Below are 12,574 nucleotides of genomic sequence, written 5' to 3'. Positions count from 1 at the left end.
TAGCAGTTGCCTGCAGCTGGATTCTTTCTTCTTAAGCAAGTGGGGAGGTGGGGAAACATAAAAGGATGTCAAGAGATGTTCTGCTGACAATGAGCAAGTTCATGTGTAATTACTAAGTTTGCTGCGCTTCATACTCAAAGCCATCATGTAGTATTGATGCCTTTTCATTGTGCTGTGCATGTCCTCACTGACCAGACACATGTGCTGCCTCATTCGAATGACACTTGATTCTGTTGTATAGCCTTCAGAAAGGAGGATAATAGATATGAAGATCTTTTTAATAGTCTTGTGCTCATCTCTTAGTTTCATTGTGGCTGTTACCTCTACAGGTGATGAGAGTTTGTCGTAGATTGGAAGGCTGAGGATTTATGTTACCGTCAGGTCTGGAAATACCTTCTTCATGGGTAAAACTAACTGGATTTGTTTGCTTCGTGTATTATGTACATACTCCCAAGTTGTAGCACAGGTAGAAAGGCATAGGTAGAATCTATGCATAGGTAGAATCTATGGTAGCCGTAATTCTTTTGCATGTTTTACTTCTCATTGACTCATTAGTAATAACTTTTAAAATAAACTGAGGAGAATAAAAGTTGAATCTGTGCTGTAAAAGTTTCAGAGAGCAGGGTTTGGGGTGAAGGAAAATGAACAGCATTTATTGATGCTCAGAGTGAATTATTATGGGGGAAAAATGGAAGATGAAAGCTTTATCCTGACTAAAGTCTCATCTGGGTAATCTACTACAAGCTGTACAAACTGCACGTTGTAGTTTCTGATGTATTTATCTCCTTGGAGTAATTTTTTTTCTTAGCCAATATATTTGTGAGTTTTAATTTCAAAGTGTTTCATAATTTAGTAACCATTACATGCATTCCAATGGGAGCTAATTTCAGCAATAGAAGAAGATATTTAAGCTGGAAGATGGTAAGTAGATGTCAAGACATGCAGCCACACACTGAAGTTTGTGGAAAGTATAAATGATGCTCCTGTCCCTCCCCACTGTTCTTAAATGTTAGGATCCCATGTGTTACAGTAGGAGTTTCCATTGCTTGTGTTAGGTAATTTGATTCTGTAGCAATCTGTAACCAAAAGGTGGCAGCAATCTACCATGCTATGATATGCATCAATGTTTCACTTTATAGTGATACTACTTAAGGTGCTTAGTTCCTTTCCTAAACCAGACTCCTCATGTACAATTTATTGCCTTTGTTGCTATAGGATGGAATTGTGTATTATTAATAACAGCTTTCGTGTTTTACTGTTTGGACTATATCTCTTAAGATATTGCAGAGCAGAATACAAACTGCCTTCTCTTTTAATAAAACTGGCTAATAAAAATGAAAATAATTTAAAGAAATATTTTATTATTCAAGTACAAAACATTTATTTTGGAAAATATGGATGGGTAACTATGGCACTTTATCACTTTACCCTTTAAATACCTTTTCACTGCCAGGACCCAAGACTGCACTTTTGACCACCTGATTACTTTCTCAAAGGGGCATGACAGGATGCCAATATGTTTATGGTGTCTAAGTAAGTCACACATAAGGCAGGATTAAAAACAAGTTCCTAAACTCAGAGCTGCAGTTGCCCTGAGAATCATGCAATAGCGGCACTGAAGTGGTGGCAGCAAGATGTACCATGTGTTGGTATTTATAGAACTTCTCTGAAGAAAACCTGTTTTTCCACAAAGTGGTTGGCTGGTTGGCTTTCTTCTACTGTATTTCTTCAGTGGTGTGAGGTTTGTAATAGCTTTTGATGCCCCCAAACTTTGCTGTGCATCTACTGTTCTGCAGTAATGACCTACCTAACCTTCATCCTCTATTAAGTAAAAGATCATGCAACATAGCTCTGTTCCCAGGAAGAAAAGTGATTACTCTGCATCAATCCAGGAGTGGTGCAAGATAGTGCAGTAAACACAGAGCTGTTGACATACAGTGTCTGCCTGTATCATGCTTGAAGCCTGAAGTTTTGGAATGGGTTGCCCAGGGAGGTAGTGAATGCTCCATCCCTGGTGGTGTTAAAGACCAGGTTGGATGAAGCCTTGGGTGATATGGTTTAGTTTGGGGTGTCCCTACCCATGGCAGGGGGGGTTGGAACTAGATGATCTTAAGGTCCTTTCCAACCCTAACTATTCTATGATTTCAGAAATGATCATGCCATGGCCACATGTGGAAGAGCACAGTGGATGGGCTGTGCCCAGGAACTGTACCAAATCATTTGATTACAGCCCTCTTCCCTTCACTCAGCACTTGTCTGGAAAGTGACCAGCTTCTCATCACTCTCTCTGTAGCTTTCTAGGGCTTCTGATAATGTCATTGTGAAGTTTCTCTACTCATGGTTGTACTCTGAGGCTCTTTGCAGTCTCGAGTAGAGATCAGTACATTGTGTACACTTGGATCATACTTCCCAGTTTCTAATCACAATGAAGGCTAAAATCCTGGCAGTAGGTTAATGACAGATAAGTCTGATGCAAAGGTGGTCCCTTGACTTCAATATAAATCACATTATTGCTACAGCAAATACTTTCAAGAAGAAGGTGGCAAGATGGCTGTTTCTTAGACTGGCCCTCTTCTTTGTTTCTCCAGATCCAGTTCTTTCTTTGACAGTGAGTAAACATGAGTGTGTTTTTGGCAAATGTTTCAGTTATGTCAAGAATTTGTTGAGCCAAATTCAGTGTTGCTGCTCAACTCCATAGTCATCCGGAATGGATGCAAGATCCAACAAGCAGAAATATAGAATATCTGTACTTGTTCTGCCTGGATGTGAAACGCAACAGATGATTAACTGAATGAAACTACAGTTATTAATGGGATAGTGCTAAATGAGTCACAGTTGAAAACTGAAATGCTTTGGGGTATTTTTTCTGGTGATTTAAAGGTAATTTTTCTTTCCTTTGCCATGTATGTTTGTGCAAGATAAGCTGTTTTCCAATGACCTAGGTGGGTTTGAGTTCTTATTCGTGTTATCAAGGTGCTCATTAGAGGTTACTGAAGAAATCAGATTGTCTTTTGGTTAAAATCCGTAAGATGTTTATTTCTGCAGAAGGTTTAATTAGCATTGTTGCCAAATGCATATGGTGCATTTACCCTCTACTCCTTGCTGTCAACAGTAGTGGCATCACCAAATAATCTTTTAAGTTTTATAACAATAGTTTTATAAATTGGTAGCTATTTATTGTTTATCCCATAGCTGCTTCCTGAATGTAAGTATACAAGTAAATGCTGAGTAACTGAGTCATTACTTGCATGTGTATCACAAAGCCTAAGATCATTTCATGTGTGCTGTATGATGTACTGTATGACTTTAGGTTGAGACCTATGTTGCTGGAGTTTGCACAGCTAAAAAGAGTGCAGTATTCATGTTAGACTTTTAACAAACAAATCCATGGGTTGATGTGTGATGTACACATGACAGTAATCTGGCAAGTGGTGGTGAGTATGTCACTAGATACTGCCTATTTAGGAAAGGTTCAGGCTTTCAAGGAGCTTAGGAAGCAGTCTTGGAGTTACAAGTCAGTTATTGGTGTATCTCTTTTGTGCATTGTCACCATTTGTTTTCAATTATAGATGACTTTTTCCAAAGCTGATTTCATTCCAAGCAGTGCCTAAGCATGAGGTCAGTGAGGAGAAATGATTCCTTGGGCAGGTTTTATCTTTCCAGTGGTTAATTTATCGTTTCTGTGAATAAAAGATAATCTGGGCTCTGCATTCTCTTTTATTTCATTGTCAAACCTCTGCCATGGCAAAGAGTAGGGATGGGCAAGCTATTTTGCAGTTCTATATAGAACAAAATCGCTAAGTGATAATCCCATTTTTATTCCAGATGGATGAGGTGATCCATTTTGCATCCACTATAATTACAGTTTATGGAGCAGCCAACTCAATACACAGCCTGCCATCTGCACTTCATCAGCTTCTTTTATAATAAGGGATAAACTCTTAGCTGTCAGTTGTACAGATGATGTGTCTTTTGAGTGATTGTATATTTTGAAAGTAGAATTCCAAAAGGCAGTATGTCCTTCTGTTCTTGTGTACACTTTTTTCCTCTTTCCCTCTTGGAAGCTCTGTTGGCATCAGTTTGTTTTATTTGTGGGGTTTTTTGGTGGTTGATGAGTTTGGAGGTTTTTGGGTTATTTTGGGTTTTTGGGGTTTTTTTTGCTATCTTACCACAAAAGAGGCTGTACTGCTTTTTCAGAGAAAAGGGGCACCCACAGGAAAGGAGCAAATGGTTCACACATAAAAAGCATAAAATATTGCCAGTGTATTTCCAAACTGACCTGCATTACATTTCCAGTGCTAAAGCAACATCCCTATCAGAAAGCTTTTCAGGACAAATGGGGAGATTGATGGGACTTCTGTCCAAATCATGACTGAGCAAAACCATGAAGATTTGGACCCAAAATCAGCATCACAAAATAAAAGTGAGGGGGAGGATGGAGTGAAGGAATATGCTTCTTACAACCTAGTTTATATCCATAACTACTTGAAATTTTAATTCTCCTGATTAACAGTGGATATAAAAATGTGTTTTCAAGCACATAAAATTATATTGCTGCTGTTGTTCCATTCCAGCGCGAGTTTTATACTGTAAAAATCCTAAGAGCTCCCTGCTGCTTCTTAAAATTGCTACCAAAACCAAGCCAGACTTGCAAGTGCTAAAATGCAACACAAATGTGATGTGGAGGCTTTCTTGTGTGAGAAACTTCTCTACTGATGCCCAGTTGACTTCAGAAGTCCACACCAAAACCAGATCAAGACCCACATCTTTGGTACGTTCAGTCTACATCTGTAATTTGTATCTGTATTGATTTGCATACACAGGTTCCACAGCTAGCCTCAGTGTCCCACAAAGAAGAGTGTAGTTTGTGTTTACTGTTTCAGATCAGTTTTATCAAGGAGTGATTAGATAAACCTATACTGTCTTTCAATAACAAAATGTGTCTTTGTTACATGAGCTCAGCTATCTGCACTGCTTAGTTTAACCTAATTCTACCTGAAGAGAATTAGCCTGTAATGATGTGGATGCTTTGCAGTCAGTTGCTGGAATGGTAGTCCCTAAAGATGGACCACTTTTACTAGCACATCTGGACCTGGAAGAGTGAATTTGCCCCAAATCTTACACTGGTGTGAGATGTGAATTGCTTGTAGTTACTTTCCTGCAGTGGCACCAAGGCCTTTCTTCAATTAGATGTATGTGAGAGAGGCCATCAAGCCAGACTGAAAAGTGATTAGGTTAAGTATACCTTTGTTCTTACGTTGTTAGGTAAGTCTCTCTATCATCACTGAGATGGGGAGAAGGGCAACCTATTTTCCTATTACTGCCTCAATCCACCTCTCATTTGCTGTACTAGTCAGAGGACTCTTGGTTACCTTTGCATGAACTTTTGGGTTCTGGTCTGATTCGTCTTTTTGCTACGTTCCTGCTCTGTTTAATACTGTTAGATAAATGACCCCAAATGATTGCAATCTTCTGGACCTGTTCACTATTATTAGCAAGGTTCCATGAGAAATCCAGGGGCTGGATGCATTAAGTGAGTCTTTCAGTAAACAGAAGTTACTGAACAGTCCTGTTTTAGCAGCAGAGACTACAGCATGTCTAGGACTGACACTTCAGTTAGCTGTACTAGTATTTCTAAATTAACAAAGTGTTCACTGTGTTAATACTGCTTTATCAGGCAGCTGCCTTGGAGATGATTATGTGAAAGGAAAAATTCTGTAAGCTTTCTTCAGTGCAGGCTTTGTTCTCCACCCCTGAGATCGTGATAGATTAACTAGCCTTAGTCTGAAGTGTGTGTGAGAATGAGAGACAGCAGGCTCTAGTGCATGAGTATGGGTACATTTAGTAATGATCAGCAGACTGCTGCTGGTTATAATAGAGGACTAAAAACAGAGCCATTGGAAATGGCATCTGCTTGTAGTGTAAGAACAAACTACAAAGTCAAATAAGGTTTGAAACCAGGTTAACAAAAGAGCTAGTACAGAAACAACACAATCATACTGTTAGTTCTGTGATAAATGTCTGTTTCTCTGTCTGAACCATACCTGTCTTCTTGGTTGCACTGAAAACATATATGCAAGACAGCACAAAACTTTTCCTTGTGTCTAGGTTCTTAAAAGGCGATAGAGTGCTTAGCACCCAGGCTGCGGATCAGGATGCCCATTTCATTCTCCATCTTAATGTGAATTAGTTTGAATACCAAAATCAGCCTAGCTGCTCTACATCCTTATGATTCTTGTTCTGACAGGTCAGTGGTGCCAAGAACCGCTTCTGAGGTCTCAGCTATTACCAGGACTTTGGTTTCTTCACTGGTGTGGGATCCTAAGTTTTGTCAGGTTAACTTCCCCCTCTTCCAATATTCACTGGTTTCCAAAACACAGCTTTAGTCTTCACTGAAACCAGGAGCTTGGTGCTTAGCTGAACCTAATTAGTAGCATGTTTTTGTACTTACCTTGTCTGCATGTCAGATGGTGTAGTTGTATCCATGGCATAGCTATCTGACCAGTGGATTGGTACAGAATGCCTGTTAGACTGCAAATCCTTAACAGAAATTCCTTATGAAATATCATCAAACCATTAACTTGCCCTGCCATTTACTTCCCTATACTCTGTCCTTCAATTTTGGTTTCTTGTCCAGTGCATGTGTTTAAAAGACTGAGGATTCAACAAAAATTATTGTCCCCTTTCAGCTGCTTCTCTCCATGTTTTAGCCTGAAGAAATGATTGCAGTAAGGGTAAGTGGGCTTTGACCATGTAGTCACAATAATTAGGCTTACATACAATTCATATGGTTAATTTCTATTTTGGGCACTTGACCTTATGACAAAACTTAAGCTGTATGACCGGTCATTTTACTGTAGACAAAATACAAAGACCTATATACAGGCTGTTACATGCAACAGATAAAGTATGAGACTGGCTGTAGTTAGATGACACTTCAATGTCTTTGAGGTCACAGAATAAACTGACATGAGTGTTTGCAGGTAAATAGGTTTCATCAGTCTTCAATGGTATGACATTATGCATTATTTAAATCAAATATTATATGTGCTTTATATTACTGAGATTTCTGAAACAGCCATACATCCTCAAAAGTGCTAACAAATAAAGCTGCCTATGGGTCTCTTCAGCTTTATTTTGCAATATAAGATAATTAATAGAATAGAGAATAAGATATTCTTTATATTCCGTGTTTATTTACATATAAACTAAAATATGTATGTATTACATACACAGAATGTATACACTGTGGTTATAGGTGTCTCTTCATTTTGGTTGATAACAGTATACTGTGTATGTCATAATATGGATGCATTGTTAGAAAAGCAATGAGAAATTAAAATATGACTGTTGAAAGTTCAGACTGCAGGAAGGTCATCTGTGCTACAAAGGAAGACCAGATACACTCTGGAATTTGATGGAGGAGAGGCTTTCTTGTAGGCACCTGAGACCTCATCTGAAATGAGGTCTTTGTATAGTCTAGCATCTGTTGAACACAAGGATCTTCAGAGGACTGTGTGAGCATGGAAGGCAAGAAAGTGCACATGTGGAAGGGGAGGTGGAAGTAACATCCATCAGTATTAACTCTTTGGTAGATAGGATTAAGCAACTGAAAGCAATCTTAATGATCAATAGATCAATTTGCCGTCAGACCAGTGGTATAAGTGAATACGTGCAATTGGCAGTCTCATGGTATTTAGGCCCACATCACTTCATGTAAGAGATAAGGGCTGCTGTTATAAATCCCCCTTAAGTCAAGCTCTAAACATTATATCTGTTGTTCCTATTTTATCTGAATAATCTCACAAGAGGGATTACGTTTGGTTTTTGTTTCATGATGTTACAGTTTTTAGCTACAGGCTCTGGTAGTGAGAGGTGAGCCTCTAGCTCTGTAGTTAAATGTGCTCCAGTTAAGCTTTGTAATCAGAACTAAAAGAAGGACCTTACCAGGTTTGTGCTTTCATATTGCATATGTAGGTTATTCTAGGGAGAATTAAAAGTGCTTGTTCACGTAACAGTGAGGGAGAAATGCAAAAGCACTACCTGCAGCATGAGGATAAGGCAGAAGAATGGGATCATGCAGCTTTTGGCACTTCCCCTCAGCAACAGCCATTTTTCTGGAATGTGTGTGTCAGCAGGAGAAAGAAGAGGTCTCATGACATTTTATCTCTCTTTTACAGAGGACACTCAGTGTTTGACACTTGGCAAATCTGTAATCATTGAGATTCTATAGTGGGGGGCAGGAGTCTGTCCTGGACAATAACACTGTAGGCTTGGATGCTCCAGAAAGTGAGGGGAGCATAGGAAGTGCCAAAATGAACCAATATGCACTGGAGGTATGGACTGCCCAATACAAGTCTAATTTTAAATGGCTTCTTTCATTCAGCTCCCTCCTTGGGTACTTAACTTGTCTTAACTATTGCTTATATTCTGTTTCTTTTTCCTATCTTTTCAGGAACTATGCTCAGTTTTCACAAGCATGATTTAGTGTTTTCCACTGTCATAAAAGAGAGGCTGGTTTACGAATGGGACCACCCAAGTGTGGACTCTAATGGATGGTGTGGGAGGTCTGGGCTTGCTGCTTTTATTTATTTATTTATAGCTGTGGAGGTGAGTATAGTTCCCAGGAGATTGCCAAAGCTCTGTGGAATGGGGAGTTTATTTCAATTCACCTCTAGCGAATGGATGCAAGCCCAAGAGCTTCAGTTGCTTTTGATCCAAGTGTGACTCCAGTTGTTTTTCTTTCAGTCTAGGAATTCTTTTAAAGCAGCTCCATGACAATGGTACCTCTGTTTCATTCTGACAGGACGTGCCAATAATTCCATTCTTCGGATGTACGAAAGAGGCTTTTCAAGGAAAACAGTTATTCAAGTAGAAGTTGGTGTGGATCTCCCGGTAGGTGTGCACATGCCCTCAGGGGGATGGCGTTGTAGTGTTCTGAATACTGATGTCCTTTGGAACATGTCTCTCCTTGTGTTTCTGTCCAGGATCTGTGACCTTTATTTTTATCCTAGCGCTCTTGACAAGATGGAAGCTGGGGAGTCTCTCGTCTGTTGCTGTTTGTTTCATCCTCAAACTCCCATGAAGCTTTGTTTTGTTTTGTTTCTTTCTAAACTTCAAGCCCAAACATCCAGAGGGGATCAGGGAATGAGATTTTGCATATACTAGTGCTTTAACCTCTAATCATTGTGCAAAGGTTGTCACAGTGTGAGTCACAGGACATCCCTCTTGATTCAGAAAGGGAACATCTGCCCCAAGCAGTCAATCTGGTTAGTTACTAAACTACACCCAAAAATTGTGCTATAAGGCTCAAAAACCATCTGGTAGTGATCAAATTCCAAAGACTCATGTAAGATGAGACCCTCAACAAAATCATTACATCCTGGTTCATATGTACCACCTTCCAGGCTAACCAGGAGTTTGTACACTAGTTCTGGTGACCACAGCTCAACAGTGCTGATGTCTGAAATGGAGTTGCTTTTGTGACCGTAATGGCATCCAGGATGTTATTGGGTACCAAGTGGAAAGCTTGTTTGCTGCTGATGCCCTTGAATACATCTGTGAAAATACTGTGTCTCCTGTCATTGGATATTTCAAAAAATTAATGTTCTTGGTGACTTTGAAGCTCACACCATCACATCTGGATGGTCTTCTTGGTGTCCTGAGAAGAACTGATATCAGATGTATAGGCTGATACATTGAGCAGCTCTATGGAGTTAAGCAGGCTGCACTGCTGGATCAGATAACACGTCTATAATATTGCTTCTCCCATCTGCATTTAACTGTGCAAGGTTCCCCTTGTGCTGAGGGACCTGTGTCTTGCAGTGGGATCTGTGCTGAATTCTTACTGAAGGAGGAATAAGTTGCCTTGTTGTGAATTGTGACCATTGGAGATGTTTGTGCAGGGGAACCCAGCACCTTCCTCTGCTCTTGTTCTTTCAGGTACTGTGAAGTTAAATAAAACAGCTTCTAGAAGAGTGATGTTGCACCCTTGATGCCTCTCATGAGAGGAGGAGATGACACAGTTGGGACATGTATTTGCCACAGGATAGACCAGAGTTTCAACAGGTTCTGGGTTTGCCCCAAGAGAGGGACAAATATCAGAGGTGAGACCTTTGCTGACTGGTAAGTTGGTACTATTACTGGTAAGCTAAGTGACCCTTCTTTATTCTGCAAACACTTTGGATATCATGCGTATTTTGATTTCAGAGTATTGGAGTTCAGAGGCAGTAGTATCTTTTGTGGGGTCAGTAGGATTCATAGACATTGTTGCAACTGGCTTGCAAACCTACTGTTATCCTATTTCTCAGATATTTCTGGGATCACTGTCTTAGCATTAAGCATAGTCACCAACTGAGTTAGAAATTAGTAACACCTGAATACACAGAAGGCAGGAAAATGATGAAATTGAAGAAAATATTGAGGGCCCAATTCTTCTTAACCTAGGATGTAAGCCAATTTCAATGGGGGTCTTGTTTGGTGAGAGAGGTGCTTGCAGGATCGAGTCTTAAGCTGTCCACAAGCATGTGCAAAGCTTTGAAGAAGCACTGCTTTAAGCTGTTCAGTTCCAGAGTAGCAACGTGGTGTGTGATTGTACTTCAGCCACTGAGGCAAGTGTATATTGCAAGTGAAAACCTGCCAGCAGCACTTCGGGTGAGTACGGAGGCTTACAGCGTGTGAGGCAGAACAAACACCCCCTTTTCCCAAGCAAAACATGTCAATCAATGGAAACCTTTTCTTTAATACACTATCCTTTTTCTTCAAGTAATCTTCTACACAGGAGCTCAGAGCAGCAATATTGCTGGCGGCATTATGGCTGAGCAGTGCACAAGCCATACCATAAAGCCATGTGTTCATTGCAGCTTAGGGAGCAATGCAGTGGGTAAGTAGACAGCTTTGCTATGACTTTGGAGACCCTGTGGCTGGCTGGCAGTCCTGCCATGGCACTGGTATCACCTGTTAGATACTCTGGGCTCTGTGGTACTGTTGGTACTGTATGAGTTGATGCGTGCTGGCCACAGCTCAGCCATGAGAGCACACTCCTCCTTTCAACCAGCAGAGTCTGACTCAGATCAACGTGGCTTGTTTCTACTCCCTTTGTCTCCAGCGTCTTAAATGCAGGAACCCTGCAAGAGTTGATTTGTCAAGGTCCTGAGAGCCCTAGCTTAATTCTGCTCTGATCTCTTAGGAATTGTAGAGTAACTGTAAATTTTGGAGCAGAGCTGCTTTTCTCATGACAAACAGGCATTCAGAAAGATCAGTTTTGTCAGTGTTGTTAACTCTGTTCCCGTGCACCTGAAAAGACATCAGACAGTTTTGTTTGATGTGTTGGTGAATTAGACTCATCCTGTCAAGCTCAGGAATCACAGGTGCAGGTCTTATTAGGATCAAGCCCTTGCTTTATGTACTGGGAGGAAAACAGAGCTTCACTCAGTGGGGATGAGAGTTGTTTGCTACCATGTTTTTTATGTGTGGTCTGTCCACTGGCTCAAGCTCTGGCTCAGACCCTCTTGGAGCCTGCATGAGATGTACCTGCTGTGTAAAGGTGCCAGACTTTGGACAGAAGTGAACCTCACCTTAGGTGAAACTATGTGCTATGTGTATTCTCTGGCAATAAAACCTGCAGTTAATCAGTCTTTTCCTCACCCTGTGGTTACAACGGGTGGATGTTTGGCAGATGGCTGAGTTTTACACACCCCTGAAGTTCAGCCCTGACCCTGTGAATTAATGGAAGCTGCAGAGCTTTGGGATCAAGTTGTTATTGTCTAGCTGGACACGTTGGTTTGTTTTTCTTGGACTCTTATAAGCTGCAATGGTTGATGTGTAGATGACTTGATTGCTTAAAAAAATAGATGTTTTGAATTACCTATTATCTTGTACAAAGTGAAACTATTTGCCCAACCCTGTGGTTGCCTTAGAGACTTGTTGCAAACAACAGATACGAACATGAGCTTAATACGAGTAACGTCCAGAGGACAAGTATGTGAGTGTGGAAGACAGAAATATGCAACAACATCATTGCAACATCTGTCAAAGAGTAGGAGACTATTTGCAGTATTTCAATTTCATTGAACACTGGTTACAGGCCATTTGATATATTATCATTTGATAATACATTTTGTAAACGTAATATTAATGGATTAATAATGTGTGGTCAACTTAGGATCCCAGTCCTTTAATAAGTTTTGCCCAGCTGAATCTTTTATGTTTATGTATTTCCCTCTCATACATTTCAATTGCTTCTAGAGAGTTCCCAAGAGAAGCTAGGATCTGCTGGCATGAATCTATTTAAAAGGAGATTTAGGTGTTTCATTCCTTCCTTGTGTGTACCTTTGTATGCACAAGTGGAAAATAACAGGCAGCAAGTCTAAGTTTTCTCAAATGCTGAAATCAAAAGTAAATAATGACCTTCAGTTTGTATGGGAGAGCATTACTTAAAGGTAACAAAAATTATGATTGACTGGAATTTAACTCTTAGATTTTAGTATTAGTTTTTAAAAAGGTACCAGAAAGGTGGTGGTATTTAAGAGGCGTAACATGGATAAGGTGGTTTAAGGTGGTTTTAAGAGGTGTA

Source organism: Melopsittacus undulatus, chromosome 5, assembly GCF_012275295.1.
Source record: "Melopsittacus undulatus isolate bMelUnd1 chromosome 5, bMelUnd1.mat.Z, whole genome shotgun sequence".
Lineage (NCBI taxonomy): Eukaryota > Metazoa > Chordata > Aves > Psittaciformes > Psittaculidae > Melopsittacus > Melopsittacus undulatus.
Note: the sequence above shows the minus strand (reverse complement) of the source record.